Source organism: Ipomoea triloba, chromosome 2, assembly GCF_003576645.1.
Source record: "Ipomoea triloba cultivar NCNSP0323 chromosome 2, ASM357664v1".
Taxonomy (NCBI): Eukaryota; Viridiplantae; Streptophyta; class Magnoliopsida; order Solanales; family Convolvulaceae; genus Ipomoea; species Ipomoea triloba.
Genome location: NC_044917.1, coordinates 9,269,116 through 9,284,528, shown reverse-complemented (window position 1 = coordinate 9,284,528; position 15,413 = coordinate 9,269,116).

Genomic DNA, 15,413 nt, shown 5'->3' with positions numbered 1-15,413 from the left:
TTTTAACGAGGTTTTCTCCTCACCCTATGACCCTAGCCGGCAAAGGACCACAAAGAGGTAAACCAGCCTAGGTTACCCATAGCTGACCGGCTCAAACCCAAGGGTTCGAGGATCGAACCTCAAACCTCTCGGCTGTAGGTAAATCTTGATTTGAAATGATGTGGTTTTGTTAAATTTAGCATATTTTTTTTCATATTATTTTCCTTTCGTTTGATCAATATTCAACTTTGCAGTAGGTACATAAACTTACATATGTAAGTATATAATTTGCTAATTATAACTGCATTATGTCAAGTAATTCTAACTAGCTTTAGATAACAGGTCAACTATAAGTAAATAAACTTCAAGTTAATGTTCATAAATTGAATGTTTGACATGTAATCATGATTATGGTATAGTTTTAAGAGAATTAGTTAAAAATTAGCATATTTTTATTATGAACTTAAGGCATATAATTTATTTGATAAAAATGTAGTTAACATATTATGTACCATTAGTACTATACGTTAATGATTGTGTACATATAGTATCAACGTTATTTTTTATTGCTCAAAAAAAAATGACACTACTAAAAGAACTATTTATGTAAATAAGAAATGATATGGTTTTGAACTAAGATTCAGCTTACAAGATGATCTTAGTCCACGTTATAACAATTGTCGACTTGACTATCAACAGGATACACCGTACAAACATTGAAATATAATCATCAATTTTCGGAGATACCAAGGAAGCTACAAAAAACTTAGGCTAACCTTAACCCAGCAAGTTTCTCTCACTTTCTAAAATGGGTCCACTTCCTCATCATCAAATTTACAAATTCTCTACTATTTATTCTACATCCCTGCAAATTTATCTCACTTTCTAAAATGGGACTCACTTTCATTTTATATTATATATATAATAATAAAATAATAAAAAAGAAATCAACAAGTAAAAAACAATAATTTATGGCAGCTTTGGCAGCAAAAGCTGCCGAAATAGTACAAAAAATGGCAGCCTTTAAGTGTTTGCATAGCAAGTTTGCTAAACACGTAGGCAAGCAAAAAAATGTAAAAAAGAAGAAATCCATGTGTTGTGCCATGTCATTTAGAAAGTGGGTAGAATTTCAGGGATAAGGTCAGCCTTATAGACTACGTTCATCTTATTAATACCATCCTTGCAAGATGAATTGAATTGACATTTTTCTGAAGGCATGTCAGGCTCACCTAGCTTGCTATAATGGTAAGGTGGCCTGGGCCTTTTTTGTAAAAAAAATATATTATAATAAAGTTTTTTTAATACAATTATAATAAAGTTATTATTATTATATTTTAAAAGTGAGTTAAATTTGAGGAACATATTAAAAAAATGATGCTGAATTGCAAAAGTAATGATATAACGGTATAGTATGACTCATTTTTGAGAGAGGAGAGTATTACTCGAATAAATCTAGCCCTATACAAATTACAAAATATGAGTCTATTTAGTTAGTTTTAAACTTTATAAACTTCTAAGAAAAACATTTTATAAATTAAATGTCTTCTAAGTCTATTATTTATGAGTGAATTTTGTTGGTATATATAAGATTCCAACAATATAAGTGAAAAAAATGAGATTTTTTTAGACTTTATTATAATGTAGTATGACTAAATAATGAGTAAATGAACAAGAAATAAAATTAAAAAAAAAAAGAGATTTAATCGAACTAACTAATGAGTAAATAAGACAACTAAAATGAAATGAAAGAGTAATTAAATAAACAAGCTAAGATATAAAATAAAAATAGGCAAGTGTTTCATTTTATTTTAGAGTAATACTATAAGTATTTTCAAACTAATTAATTGTTAAATCAAATTAATTAAAAATAATATTTATTTATACTTAGGCTAATTAATCGTAAGCTTATAGGACCTCGCCCTTAGAGTCACTACTGTAAAGGTAAATCACGAGTTACGCACGCAATCAATCTACTGATTATACTGTAGTATTCATGTGTGTATAAGGGACGCAGTCCACACCTTTCATCATTCTAAACCCTTTTCACATTCATATTCCATCAAATCAGTGGACGAATCACTACCTTAAGTCCAGACATTTTCTGATTTTCCCTTATTTTAAAAGGAGTAATGGTAATCCTGCAAACCTAGAGTGTTGGAAAGATTAGCGCGCAGGTAGAGGGGGCATCATTTCCTAATGGGTCAAAACCAAGCATTATTCCCTGTTAATAAGCAGAGAATAAAATGAATCTGGGTGGCATGCATCTATGTTGTGTATGTGGCTTTGGTATGTGTATGTCCTGGCTCATAGGAATCTATTCAGTGGGTGTTGGGTGTAGCCATACTAGTAGGTACTGAGTGGATGGATGAGATGGTGCCTTGTTTTCTGCGCATGTCCATCAACCCAGGCAGGCCATCATAAAAGGAGATCGAGTTTCAACTTGCAAGCTACGACATGTTGTTGTTTCTGCATTGGGACCTCAATTTATGATACATATTGGTTACTGCTCTATGTGATCAGTGGAGTGTTCACTTGCTTCCCAACATTTCATCATGGGCTCTCCAAATATTTAATTTTCCAAAGTAGGGCCGCCTGCTATGTTATGGGCAATTTATATCGTGGCCATGATTCACATAGAATTGTAGACCCTAAATCAAAACGACGTCGTTTAATATTTAAGCTTTAACAGATTTCGTAACACCCCGTTAGTTTTTCACGTTTCAACACAAATTTTAATTTTTTTTTTTTAGGTATAGAATCTATACGCTTAAGGTATAAAATTGTATAACATGAGGTATATAAATGCATAACACAAGCTACATATACATAATACATGTTTTCTGTTTTACTTATTCTCATATCTGATTTATGTAAATAATTTATGTCCTATAGCTACATAATTTCATAATACAAAACATAATTTCGTAAAATAAGACACACAATATGTTTTATGTTATACAACTACTAATTAGTTTTAGGTATAGAATCCTTACACTTAATGTACAAAATTGCGTAACATGAGGTACATAAATACCACTCCTTGCAAGAGATTTTGGTATTAATTTTTGCGTAACATAAACTACAGTGCATTGTGAACCCTGATCCACGGTATAACGATTGTAAGTTATGTAATTTTTTTAGAGCATCCTCATTAATTTAAATTTTAGTATTAATTTTTGCAGGCTATGTAAAAAAAGAGAAGAAGAAAAAGAGAGGGAGAAAAAAAGGAAAGGAAAAGCAAAATTTGATGCAAAAAGAAAAAAAAAACACACAAACAAACAAAACAATTCACGCGAGCTAAATTCTCCCATTTGTTAAAAATCCATGCTCAAGTTCTTAGTTCTGCAAAAACTAATATAAATTCTAAAAATCCCTAATGTGGTTGTTCTTATACCATGACCAAGTTTCTTCTTGCATTGTAGGACTTTAGTTTAAAATAAAATTTATGTTTCTACATTTGTACTTACAGTTAACCGTTTATGTACCTGTAAATAAATTAAAAATACACAATTATTAACTACAAACACATAGTATGACAACTATTATCTACAAACACAATATGTTAACTGCAGATTCATAACATTATGTGTCTGTAATTAATACGGAGTAACATATTATGAGTCTACAGTTAACATAGTATATGTTTGTAGTTACTATGTTATGTGTATGTAATTAATATGTTATGTGCATTCAATTTATTTACCAGCACATAAACCGTGAACTGCAAATACATAATATCAACACGAGGAGTCAGAGTATAATTTGCCTAAGTCATGAGATTAACCTCGATTTTCACCATTGCCAGTTCCTATTTAGTAACTAAGATATAAGATTATAAGTTTTCAAAAAAAGATATAAGATTATAAATTCGGATCCGACAATGCTGAGAATCAGGGGAGGCGCGAGGGGAACTGGCTGCCCACACCCCCCGAAAAATTTTATAATATAAGCTTGGGAAAGTTTAGTTATAATATTGAATAACAAAATTTTATATATGGATTCTTGAAGTTTTAAAAAATTGTAATTTAACATTTTTAGTAAGTTATCAAAATTTGTATTCACATGTAGGTTAGAGCTGATATCGCTCTCATCAATAATAATAATAATAATCATCGATAGATACTCAACATAAGCACCTAATGCAATCAGACTCGACAATCAGCAGTTAACACTCGGACTCGGCAATCCGCAGTCAGCACTCGAAAAGCGATCAATTAGTATTGGTTCCCTAACTAATTATCTTTCTGTTACATTTCCTAAATAGCCTCCAATTTAAGTCCCATTATATCCCATTTAACTACCCATAAAATCCCATTAACCCCCAAATAATTACCACATTTATTGCCAATTTATTATTAGTTATTCTTCCACACTATTTCTTCTACTATAAAAGATGAGGAGTCAAGAACGAGAGGGGAGGCTCCATTCTTTCACAAGAGAACTCTACAAGAGCAAGGCTCCATGATCACGGTTAGAAATAGCAAAACAATATGTAAAAAACTATCAATAAAATAGTAGATTTCTTGAATCCTTGCCTTCGATTTTACATTTTATTTTCATTCGATCGGTTATGTTGGCCTACCGAGTGACTACATACCCCGGGGTCACAAAACCAACAACAACAACAACAACAATAATAATAATAATAATGTTGGATGAATTTTATGTGAAACCATCACCGTGAGGCGAGTTGGGTTAAGATAAAAATATAATACTTATATTAGAAAATATAATACTAATAAGTAATAAGTAATGAATTATTTGTGATTTATAAAATAAAGAGTAATACTTTTGAGAGAAAAAATATAATACTTCTAAATCAAAATGTAATATTTGGATGTTGGGCATTTACTTATGGGCAATTTGGACTTAATTGAACAATTTTACTGATTTAGGGGCTTGAATGGAGATTTTTTCAATTATGGGGCCTAATTGCACTATCAACTCGACTTAGGGGGTCAATTTGACACTTTTTCATTTATATATATATATATATATAATAGCCGTCCGGCAGGACGGCCACGATCGTCTAAGGAAGACGACCATGGCTGTCATTGAGGAAGAACAACCACCAGCTGTCCGACAGCCTGTGGCTGTTTTATCCACCCGACTTAGGGTGCCAATTTGACACTTTTTCCTTACAAGAATAATACTTTGCATATATTAAGTTAATATTATTAACCATTGTTAAAATGTCAACTACTATGTGTAGTGTGATGACACCTTTTTTATCATTCCAAATGAGTGGTCACATGATCAAATCCCAGTCGTATATATGAATTGTGAAATTGGTGAACAATTTATTATAATGATATATTTACACATATTAAGTGAAATAATTTGAAAATTTTGTGAAACAATATATTTTAAATTTAATAATTTTTTAACATATGGCATACATTAGATGTTAGTATGTTATGATGCTATGTTATATGAGTTCTACTACATGTATTTCCAAGTTTTGACGGGACAGACAATGATAAATTATTTTTATCATGCGACTCTAAGAACATTCTTAATAGTGATGTCTTTTCGTGAATTTTGATGAGTTTTTGTAAGTGTGATTAGGAAAGAGAAAATAAGAAGGGAGGAAAAAAAAATAAAACAAATATGATTTAAAAAAAAAAAACAAGTATGTCTGACGCGAGTGCACACGCCTGCTGTGCGCGAAACGCGCACAACAATCATTTTTCTTCCCACCCTGCAGGTTTGCACGGTTCCAAACACCCTATCTTGTAGGAGAGTCATCCCCATTCTCTCTTCAGTTCTTCTTTCTTTCACCTCAGCTTACACTATTCTAAAAACCTCTAAATAACCATGGGTAGGGATGCTCTAAAAAAAAAATGTTACTTAAAAGTCCACTGCACGTAATAATTTCCATGTTATAATAACTAGCTTCAGCCCCTACCTAAAAATCTAAAATTTCTAGCTTTGAGTCTTTGACATTGCTGAGAATCCTTTTTAAAAGTACATACTTCCACATGCTATTCATTAATTGGACGGATTAGAAATAAAAGAGAAAAACAAAAAAAAAAAGAAAAAGAAAAAGAAAAAACAGGTCACTCCTAGTCTCCTAGTGTCAATGGTTAGTACACTCCTAGTGTAGGTATAGAAAAGAGAGTGTTTAATAAATGTCAGTGGAAGAAAATTTAATTTAAGAGTTGTTTCACGTGTAGTTCAATTAATTTTTAAATGAAGAATTATATCTAAAGATGTAAGATCGTATTTTAATCATCAAGAGCAAGATTTTACCTTGTTGTGGGATGGTTTTTGAAAATTGAATTACTTTTGTTTCAATTGCAAATTGTTTACTACCTTTGAGACGACTAATGGTGAGAAGGTATGAATGTCAAATTTTGCCCAGCCTCATGTTGAGGCATGGGCAAGGTCATTCTCAAGATGACCTATGAGAAGGAGCTAACTTTAAACAATGTTTTGTAAGTGCCAAACTTGTGGAATAACTTTATTTGTGGTTAACTACTGAACAAACAGGCCTATAGTTTTTGAGTTAGACAAGGTTGTTTAAGTTTTGGAATGTATGTAGGTAAGTGTTATGTACTAGATGACATTTTTAAACTCAATTTATAAATGTAATAATTAGTAAAAGTGTTATTAATTATACTTATTTGCTTGAGTACGTCTTCATGTTTGTAACATAGTAGAATATGTCATGTTAATATTGATTCTATATGCAGATTAATTAACTTGGAACATATTCCAAAAATCTAAATTAACGGTAATTCCAAATACGAGATTGTTGAGGCAAAACTAATGAGAATTCGTTTTAAATTGATTGAAAGGAAATGAAACCACTTGAATTGATCCATATATAGTGATGTATGTGATTTTAAATTAATAAAAATACGTGTTGGTAATAAGTACTTTATTATCTTGATCTACAACTACAATAGCACATGATATGCTATATGTACTTGTTTAAGAACACATATGAAGTCGTTGATAAATTCATCTTTATAAGAATGATGAAGTGAAAACCAACTTAATTAGAGAATTAAGGCCGGTAAAAGTGTTCGAGGTGGTGAATATGAAACACCTATTGGTGATTACTGTGCAAGCATTGGTATCATACATGAACATATGACACCTTATGCACTTCAATCTAATGGTGTTGTCGAACGTAAAAATAACACATTGAAAGAGATAATGAATGTGATGTTGATAAGTTTAAGCTTACCCCAACATATGTGGGGTTAAGCAGTTTTGTCAATCAATTACCTTTTAAATAAGGAATCACATAAGAAACTCGATAAGACTCCTTACGAGTTATGGAAAGGTAGGAGGTCGTCCTACATACTAATACTTGAAAGTGTGGGATGTCTTTCCAAAGTGTTAGTGCCAACACCAAAGAATATAAAAATAGGTCATAAGACGGTTGATTGTATTTGTATTGACTATGCAAATAACAGTAGTACTTATCAATTCTTAGTATACGAGTCCCATAATTCGAATATACATAAAAACATGATAATTGAATTGAGAAATGCATCATTCTTCGAAGATGTATTTTCGTGTAGGTCTAATGAAGGACCTAGTTCGTCAAAACGATCATTATTTGACATGGTTATGGATAATGAGGGTGTCCATGACTTTATGGAGTGACATTATGTTGATTGTTTGGTAAAATTGCTGAAATGTTTCTATGAAATGATTATTAGAATTTCTAGATCTTTGTATGTAGCATCTAATACATTTTTCTTTGAGGATTCTGATTTGTTTTGCATTTTGAATGAAATGGTAGGAGTTGATTCTGGTAATGTTCAATTGATGGGAATAAACATGAGGGTCAAGCTTGATAAATATAATATTCAGGCGACTCTGATAATTATTTATTATTTGTTTTTTACCTTCTATACCAATAGATTGGACCCCAGGGACAAAGTTGAATATGTGCGATACCATTACCCTACTATATGGTGATGAAAAAGGTAAATTCTTATTTTTTGAAAAGGGTATGGCTGATCTAAAAATTAAAGTTGTTTGATGATTATATGACCACTTATTCTATCCATTTTGATCCAGTGACGCAATCTATCAAGTCTCTTCCCTCTATTTTTCATAGTATGATTCATTTCCAATCGGGATACCTAGCTCACTATCTTTTAAAAGCTTAGTTAAAGAAGCAAAGGTTGGAGAATGGAGAATCGAGCAGAAAAAAAACTTAGAGTTAGAAATTTATTTGACTGAGACAATAATTGTAGAGGAAGAAAATGAAGTTGACATTTTGAGGCGGTGGAAGCTAAATTCTAAAAGGTTCCTTATGCTATCTAAAATGACTAGGGATATTATATTCTTGTTGTTCCAATATCTACTATTGTTTCTGAATCACCATTCTGTACCAGTGGGAGGGTATTAGATTCTTATAAGAGTTTTTTAACACTAAAAATTGTTGAAGCTCTTGTATGTGCACTAGATTGGATGAGGTTGGCTAATCAACCTATCTCAATTAAGACAAATCTAGATGATGTTGAAATAAAGATTTGAAAAATGTAATTTTTATAACCTTATAACTTTATATTTTTCATTCATTGAATTTTAATTTATAACTTATTTTATATTTTGATTTGCACACTACCGGAGGTGAGAGTAGTGGATTTGGTTCTTCCCTTCTTTCATTACATGTAAATTTATTTCTTTCTAATTTCAATTCAGTAATTCATATATTTTCATTATTTTTATTTTGAAAAAATTCATTTTCATTATTTGATTTTGATCTTTGAGGCTAATATTGTCATTGTTTTGAGTCTATGACACTCTGTTAATATGTTGTACTTATGTCCCTTGCTAGAAAGTGGCTCATTGGCTTGACAACTTTTTAAATGTTGTTGCCCTTGAGTCAACAACTCATAACTCATGTACTGCACATGTATTAGTAATTAGTATGCCTTTGCCCTTTGACCTTTAACCATTTGCTCTAATTCCTTAACAAGAGTGTTTGGTTCATGGAATAGGTCAAGAATAAAATATCATTTTTGAGAATAGACTTATTCCATGGTTTGTTTTGTCCTTCTATTCACACATTATTCATGTTGATGGAATAATTAGGACCGGGTACGGAGCACGAACGGGGCAAGAAGGAACCGGAGCAAGTATGACCCGGAAACAGCCACGTGGCGGACTAGCCACGCTCAGCCGGGCTGAGTGTGCGCTCAGCCAGCCACGTGGCGGACTAGCCACGCTCAGCCAGGCTGAGTGTGATCTGCGGCACGCTCAGCCCGGCTGAGCGCCCGCAGCGCGCTCAGCCAGGCTAAGCGTGTTCCGCCTGGCTGAGCGTGGTCCGCAACACGCTCAGCCCGGCTGAGCGTCCGGGCTCTTTGATCCGCACGTTGCCCGGGTCTCGCGGAGGCGGTTACGGCCGGGGCGTTAGGCGTGCTTCCCTGCGTCTTCTCTGGATCAGTTACACCTAGGGCTGATATAAAAGCTCGCTGGTTGTCTTGTTAGGACATCCTGACTTACTTTATCACACTTGTCTTGTTATTACATTGTTTACCTTTGTAATAGCGTTATATAATTCAATATATATTTTACCCTGCGGTATACTTACGATCCATTAGCTTGTCATACCCCTATTATTTTATCGGGTTTTGTAATTCAGACCACCCGGGTTATTAAAATCCATCAGATGTAAAGGCTAATATATTGAATATTCATTATTGTTTTAAGAAGAAATGAAAATTTGAATAGTTTGAAAGCACCTACACCAGTAACAATATATCATTGAAGTGAGGTCGACCTGAACCACGAGAGTTAAGCTCTGTCGTCCCAGTGGTCGGTTTACCTGCCTTACCTGATAAGAAAATTTGCCTGCAAAAATGTTGTTTCATGGATATCAACTTAATTGTTTTATTAATTTGTTGGTAATATATATATATATATATATATATATATATATAGGTCCATAACCATGTGCGAACTGACCTTAACATGTGAACTTGTGAACTGTTGTAAGATTATTGTACCATACTTACTACATAATTGCACCGCACTGGATACGATTGCACCGCAAAGGGCCACCAAACATGTTTGAGAGCTGTTGCGGCGCAATCATGTAATAATTACGATACAATCCTTCGGTAGTTCGCAGGTTCACAGGTTAAAGCTGGCTTTCACCTGAACCGTATTCATTATGTAAATTAGGGAAGCTACTTCTCCATCTTATGCTATTATATTGTGTATGTTTTAACCGTTGTTTGGTACTATGTCGTCTGTTAGGGCTACAACCTTGAAACAAATCAGGGGTTTCGGATGGGAGACTAGTTAATTTACCGTAAACAAATACTTCTTCTGTGTGTTTTTTTTAAAAAAAAAAAAATACTTCTTCTGTGTCATATGTTATATGAAAATTAATTTTTTGGTTAATTTATTTTCTTTAATATTCTTTTTAAAAAAAATTCATAATCATTTTTTGTAATATTTAATAAAACTTTTAAAATAATTTTAAAATATATCACTTGGATCAACTCTAAGTAGATTATCTAGTGTTTGAATTGGCCAATGGAGAATTTTACTAACTTCAAGAGTTAAGCGGGCTGCTAAACTAAGGGTGCGTTTGGTTCGCACATGGGAATCGGAATCGGAATGGGTATCAAATACTTGGTAATGGTAATGGGTTTTGGTGAAAGTATTTAGCATGTTTGGTAGTTGGGTGGAATGGGAATGATTATTAATAGTTGGGGAAAAAATGATGAAGGGAGATGAAACCCTTATTTAATAAGGGTATGAGTTTTGCCATTAATGGGGTATTCCAAACCCATAGTAGCATCCACAAAACCTATCAACCAAACACTAGCAATCACTTTGATACTCATACCTTATGCCTAAACCCCAAACCAAACACACCCTAAGTGTTTGGTAAACTGCAAGTTGGAACCCATCTATCACAAACTGAAATATATATTCACCTAATGGGGTAGCTCAAATGACAAGTGAGCTCTCTTTGTGGGTCTATTCAAATGGATTTATGAAATTAATCAACACTTTTTTACCTATGATCACCATATATATATATATAGCAACACCCTCTCGATCAAACTCATCGCACAATTAATCAATAATTTTTACCTATCTTTGTGTGGTTTGTGAAGTATTATTTAGTTTGTCAGTAGCTACATGCTTCTCTATCACTCTAAAAAAAGAAAATAAAAATCAAATGGATTCTTGAATATATTTTACAAAATGGACAAAGTGGTAGAAAAGGAGCAGTTTATTATTGACTTTAGTTTACCAAACATGTATGAAGGACAGGGAAACAGACAAAAAAATAAAAGCGAAAAAAAGTGGCATCACGGAATAAAGAAACCACTACTATACGAGCTCTTCCAGGTAAAAATCCAAACCACATGTTACTCTTCCACTACGTTGTTCGCCAGTTATATATTTTTACTTAGGCCTATTCTCATCCTATTCACAATTTACATTAGTAAAATGGGTAAAACTCAACAGCTATACCAAAGTATTTTACTTTATGAACATTACTATTTATACTTCAAATAAAATGGATTCCTGACTGACCAAAAAGTAAAAGAACACCGCGTGCAATAAAATTCATAACTATAGTAATATTTTAAATTTTGGTTTTATCACTGACTAATGATTTATTCATATTTTTCTTATAATTGTAATTTTAAAGTTAGTCTTTCGTTATTAAATTTATCTAATTTTTATGAAAATTTAAAAGGTAAAAGATAATCACCTGATAATATATTTAGTTTATCAGTCAATTTTAACTTGTTTGACCACTATTAATTGTTTGACTTGGTTAAACAGTCAATATGTGTATTTGATTAATAAGTTTTTATTAACAGCTTATTGCTCTAAAATCTTAAAATTTAAAAATATGCTCAAACCAGTTTCTTCGATAAGCTTTTTAAGAGAATAAATTATATATTTAAAGGTCATTTTGCATATAATCAACTATCAGCTAACAACTAATTTACCAAACATATTTCTACAACTAACTAATGGTATCAGCTAGTCAAGCACCCTAACACAATCGCTAACCGCTATCAGCTAACAACTATTTGTCAAACACCCGATATTCTTGAATCATCAAAGCTACATCTCTCAGTTATCGATTTTGCTTTACCAATTAGATCCGGACATGCATTCATCACTCAAAACTTCATTAAGTTATGCATATAAATGTATTGAGAGTATTTCAGTGAAGTAAAAAGAAAGAATCTATAATGGTGGAGGAAATCTACCACAGTAAAAGAACACTGCACAACACTAAACGCGTGACTATAACTACGAAAAAAATATTCGTTTGCTTGGGGTAATATTTTCTCCTAAAGAAATATAAGATGAATGTGGTTTGAAGTTGGGAGCATGCGTTTTTTAGTGCTGAATGCTGATATGTGGTTTAAATGAACATACAATTCATTTTAATTAAATGAATATGTAAATTATTCTTTTTGAAACAAAATGAATATGTAATTTAATATAAAGAAATATGAAATTCTAAACGCTTTCTGAAACACCTCAGTCAAACTATTGTAGACAAAATTCATCCATGATTAGGATTACATTTTCCCTTATAAGTAACAGTTAATCAATTTATTCAATATTAGTATTCCACTTTTTCTCATATATAATTTTTAACCCTTAAATATTGTATTTTGATTTTTATTATATTTTTCCTCCAAAGTATCACACTTTTCCTCATAGTATACGTATTATGTTTTCCCTCATAAATAATGTTGGTTTTATGACTTCTGGGTAGTCAAAAGGCAGGCCAACACCACCTGTTAGAATAGCGAGAATATAGGAAATATGTAGGAAAAATATGTGGAGAGAATATAGGTATTGTATTGTTCATAATTGCTTCCCCTTTCTCCATGTGTGGAGGGTCTATTTATACATATTTTGGGCCTAGAGCCAAGAATCCTGGACCGCCCCATATTGGGAGTCCCTGTTACATTATAACTAATAAGCCCTAATCTTGCTAATATTACAAGTGCTAAGTCCAATCCTTATCGAACTCTTCTGTAGCTTTGTGTTGAGGGTTCTTATTGGGCTTTCTTGATTCAATTGCTTTCTTGGGCCGGTCCATGTAGTCCATGCCTAGTGTATTATCCATCATCTAGTCCCCCACTTTCTTGAGACTTTGTGGATACGAAGTCTCTAGAAAGTATACTTGCTCTCTTGGGCCGATCCATGTAGCCCCGGCCTAGTGTATTATCCATCAAATAACAATCAATTTATCCAAGATTATTATTATACTTCCTATAATAAGTATTGCATTTCCATCCAAACCTAACCCGTTTCACTAATCCACAAGAGAGTCACCCAAAAATATATCATTAAAACTTTAATTGCGACCTTTTAAATGATTGACACTCATATTAATATATTTTTCATTTTTTAAAAAAATAGATATACATGTACATAAAAGTCACTATTTTAAGTTTATAAATCATTACATTAGTGTTGGTTCATAAAGTAATAACTGTAGAGTCATAAATTCTCTAATATAAGTTTATGAATCAATATTGTAAGTTCATAGAGTTACAACTACAAATTTATAAAGTCAATACTTCAAGTTCATAAAGTTTTCATTATAGATGCATAAAGTCACAATTATAAGTTCATTAAAGTTACTATAAAGTCATTACTACATCTCTTCGGGATCCCAATGTGGAACAAAAGGTACTTAAAAACATTTCCAAACTCTATTTTTCAACTCAATTTATCATTCATCAATTATTCATTTTGTGTTTTAAAAAAATCAATTATTCATTTTGAGTGTATAATATATCAAATTCATTCTCTCAACTAAGAGAAATCCAAATATATTTTGGTCTGACCAAAATAAAAAATAGACCCATGTAAATTAATACTTCAAAATGATCACTTTAAATATTAATTTATGGTATGTTTTCCAAACTACAATTCTCTACTAATCTTAAAAAAAAAAAAAAAAAAAAAAAAACTTTCACGACCTATACACTAGCGGACTTTAATTTGTACAATAATGTGATTGATCCTATAATTAAGTATTGTTATATACAAACATGATGGCCCTTGTGCTAAAACTTTCCTAACAATAAAATACTGTTTGTCCGTCAATAGCTAGCCGTACATTACCGATCGCTATACCCTGCACCACGGTGCACATAGCAATGTGCACCACGTACGTAAACGACGTCGTTTCGGTGTTAGCGGACGCGAACGCGAATGACTCTAGGGAATTCATTATCTATAATACACATAATCATTATCTAGAATACACAGAATGTTTGCCTATAATACACAGAATGTTTGCACAGAATATTGACACAAAATACACAGGTGTTAGTGGACGCGGACACGAATGACTCCAGTGAATTCATTATCTATAATACACATAATCATTATCTAAAATACACAAAACGTTTGCCTAGAATACACAGAATGTTTGCCCAAAATACACAGAATATTGACACAAAATACACAGAACTCATCCTCCTAACATTCGAATGCACAAACACATCACAACCTGTGTTAATAACATGAATACACATAATATTGATACAAAATACATAGAACTCATCCTCCTAAACATTCGAATGCACAAACACATTACAACATGTGTTACTAACATGAATACACAGAACGGTTGCCTAGAATACACAGAAGATTGCTTGGAATACACAGAACGATTACCTAGAATACACAGAATATTAACATAAATACACAGACCGGGCGAAACGGAAAACGTAATTTCCAAAAAAAACGAACGTTTAGTTTACAATGCTCAAAACGACGTCGTTTACGTAAGTGGTGCACATTGCTATGTGCACTGTGGTGCACGGTATAATTTGCCGTACATTACATATTGAAAAATAAAAAAAATTAAAAAAAGAAATACAAGAAATGTTACAATGACAATTACAAGTTTGCCACTACGTGAGAACGAACTATTGATCTTCTTGATTTAAATAAGTTAATTATGAATAATTTATACTGATTCACTATCTTGTGGTCTTTTGTAAGTTACGATCACAAGGCGATATTTATTTCCTACATATCCTCAAATAGTAATTTTAAGTTTTTCTCGTCACCTAAAAAAAAGTTTAAAATTATTTTATAGCAATTTTTAAAAAGTAATTAAAATTATTTTATAGCAATTTTTAAGTTCTCAACGTAATTGTTATCCGTTTTGTATAGGAGTATAGGACAATGAGAATTTCCTTACTACAATGTTTAGCATGAAAGTAGAGACAAATGAAAGGCATAAAGTGAGATTAAGAGCAGCACTTTGCTTCACTAGCTTCAGATCTGACTCAGATATCAGTCGACTCACTTTTTCTTGTAATATAAAAAAACATCCATTGACTAAGATTCTCTGCCACTGTCTTTTGTGAAAACATTTAATTAAACTACTACAATAAAATAAAAGAAAAGAAAAAACAAGTGCGCACACAAACATATTAAAA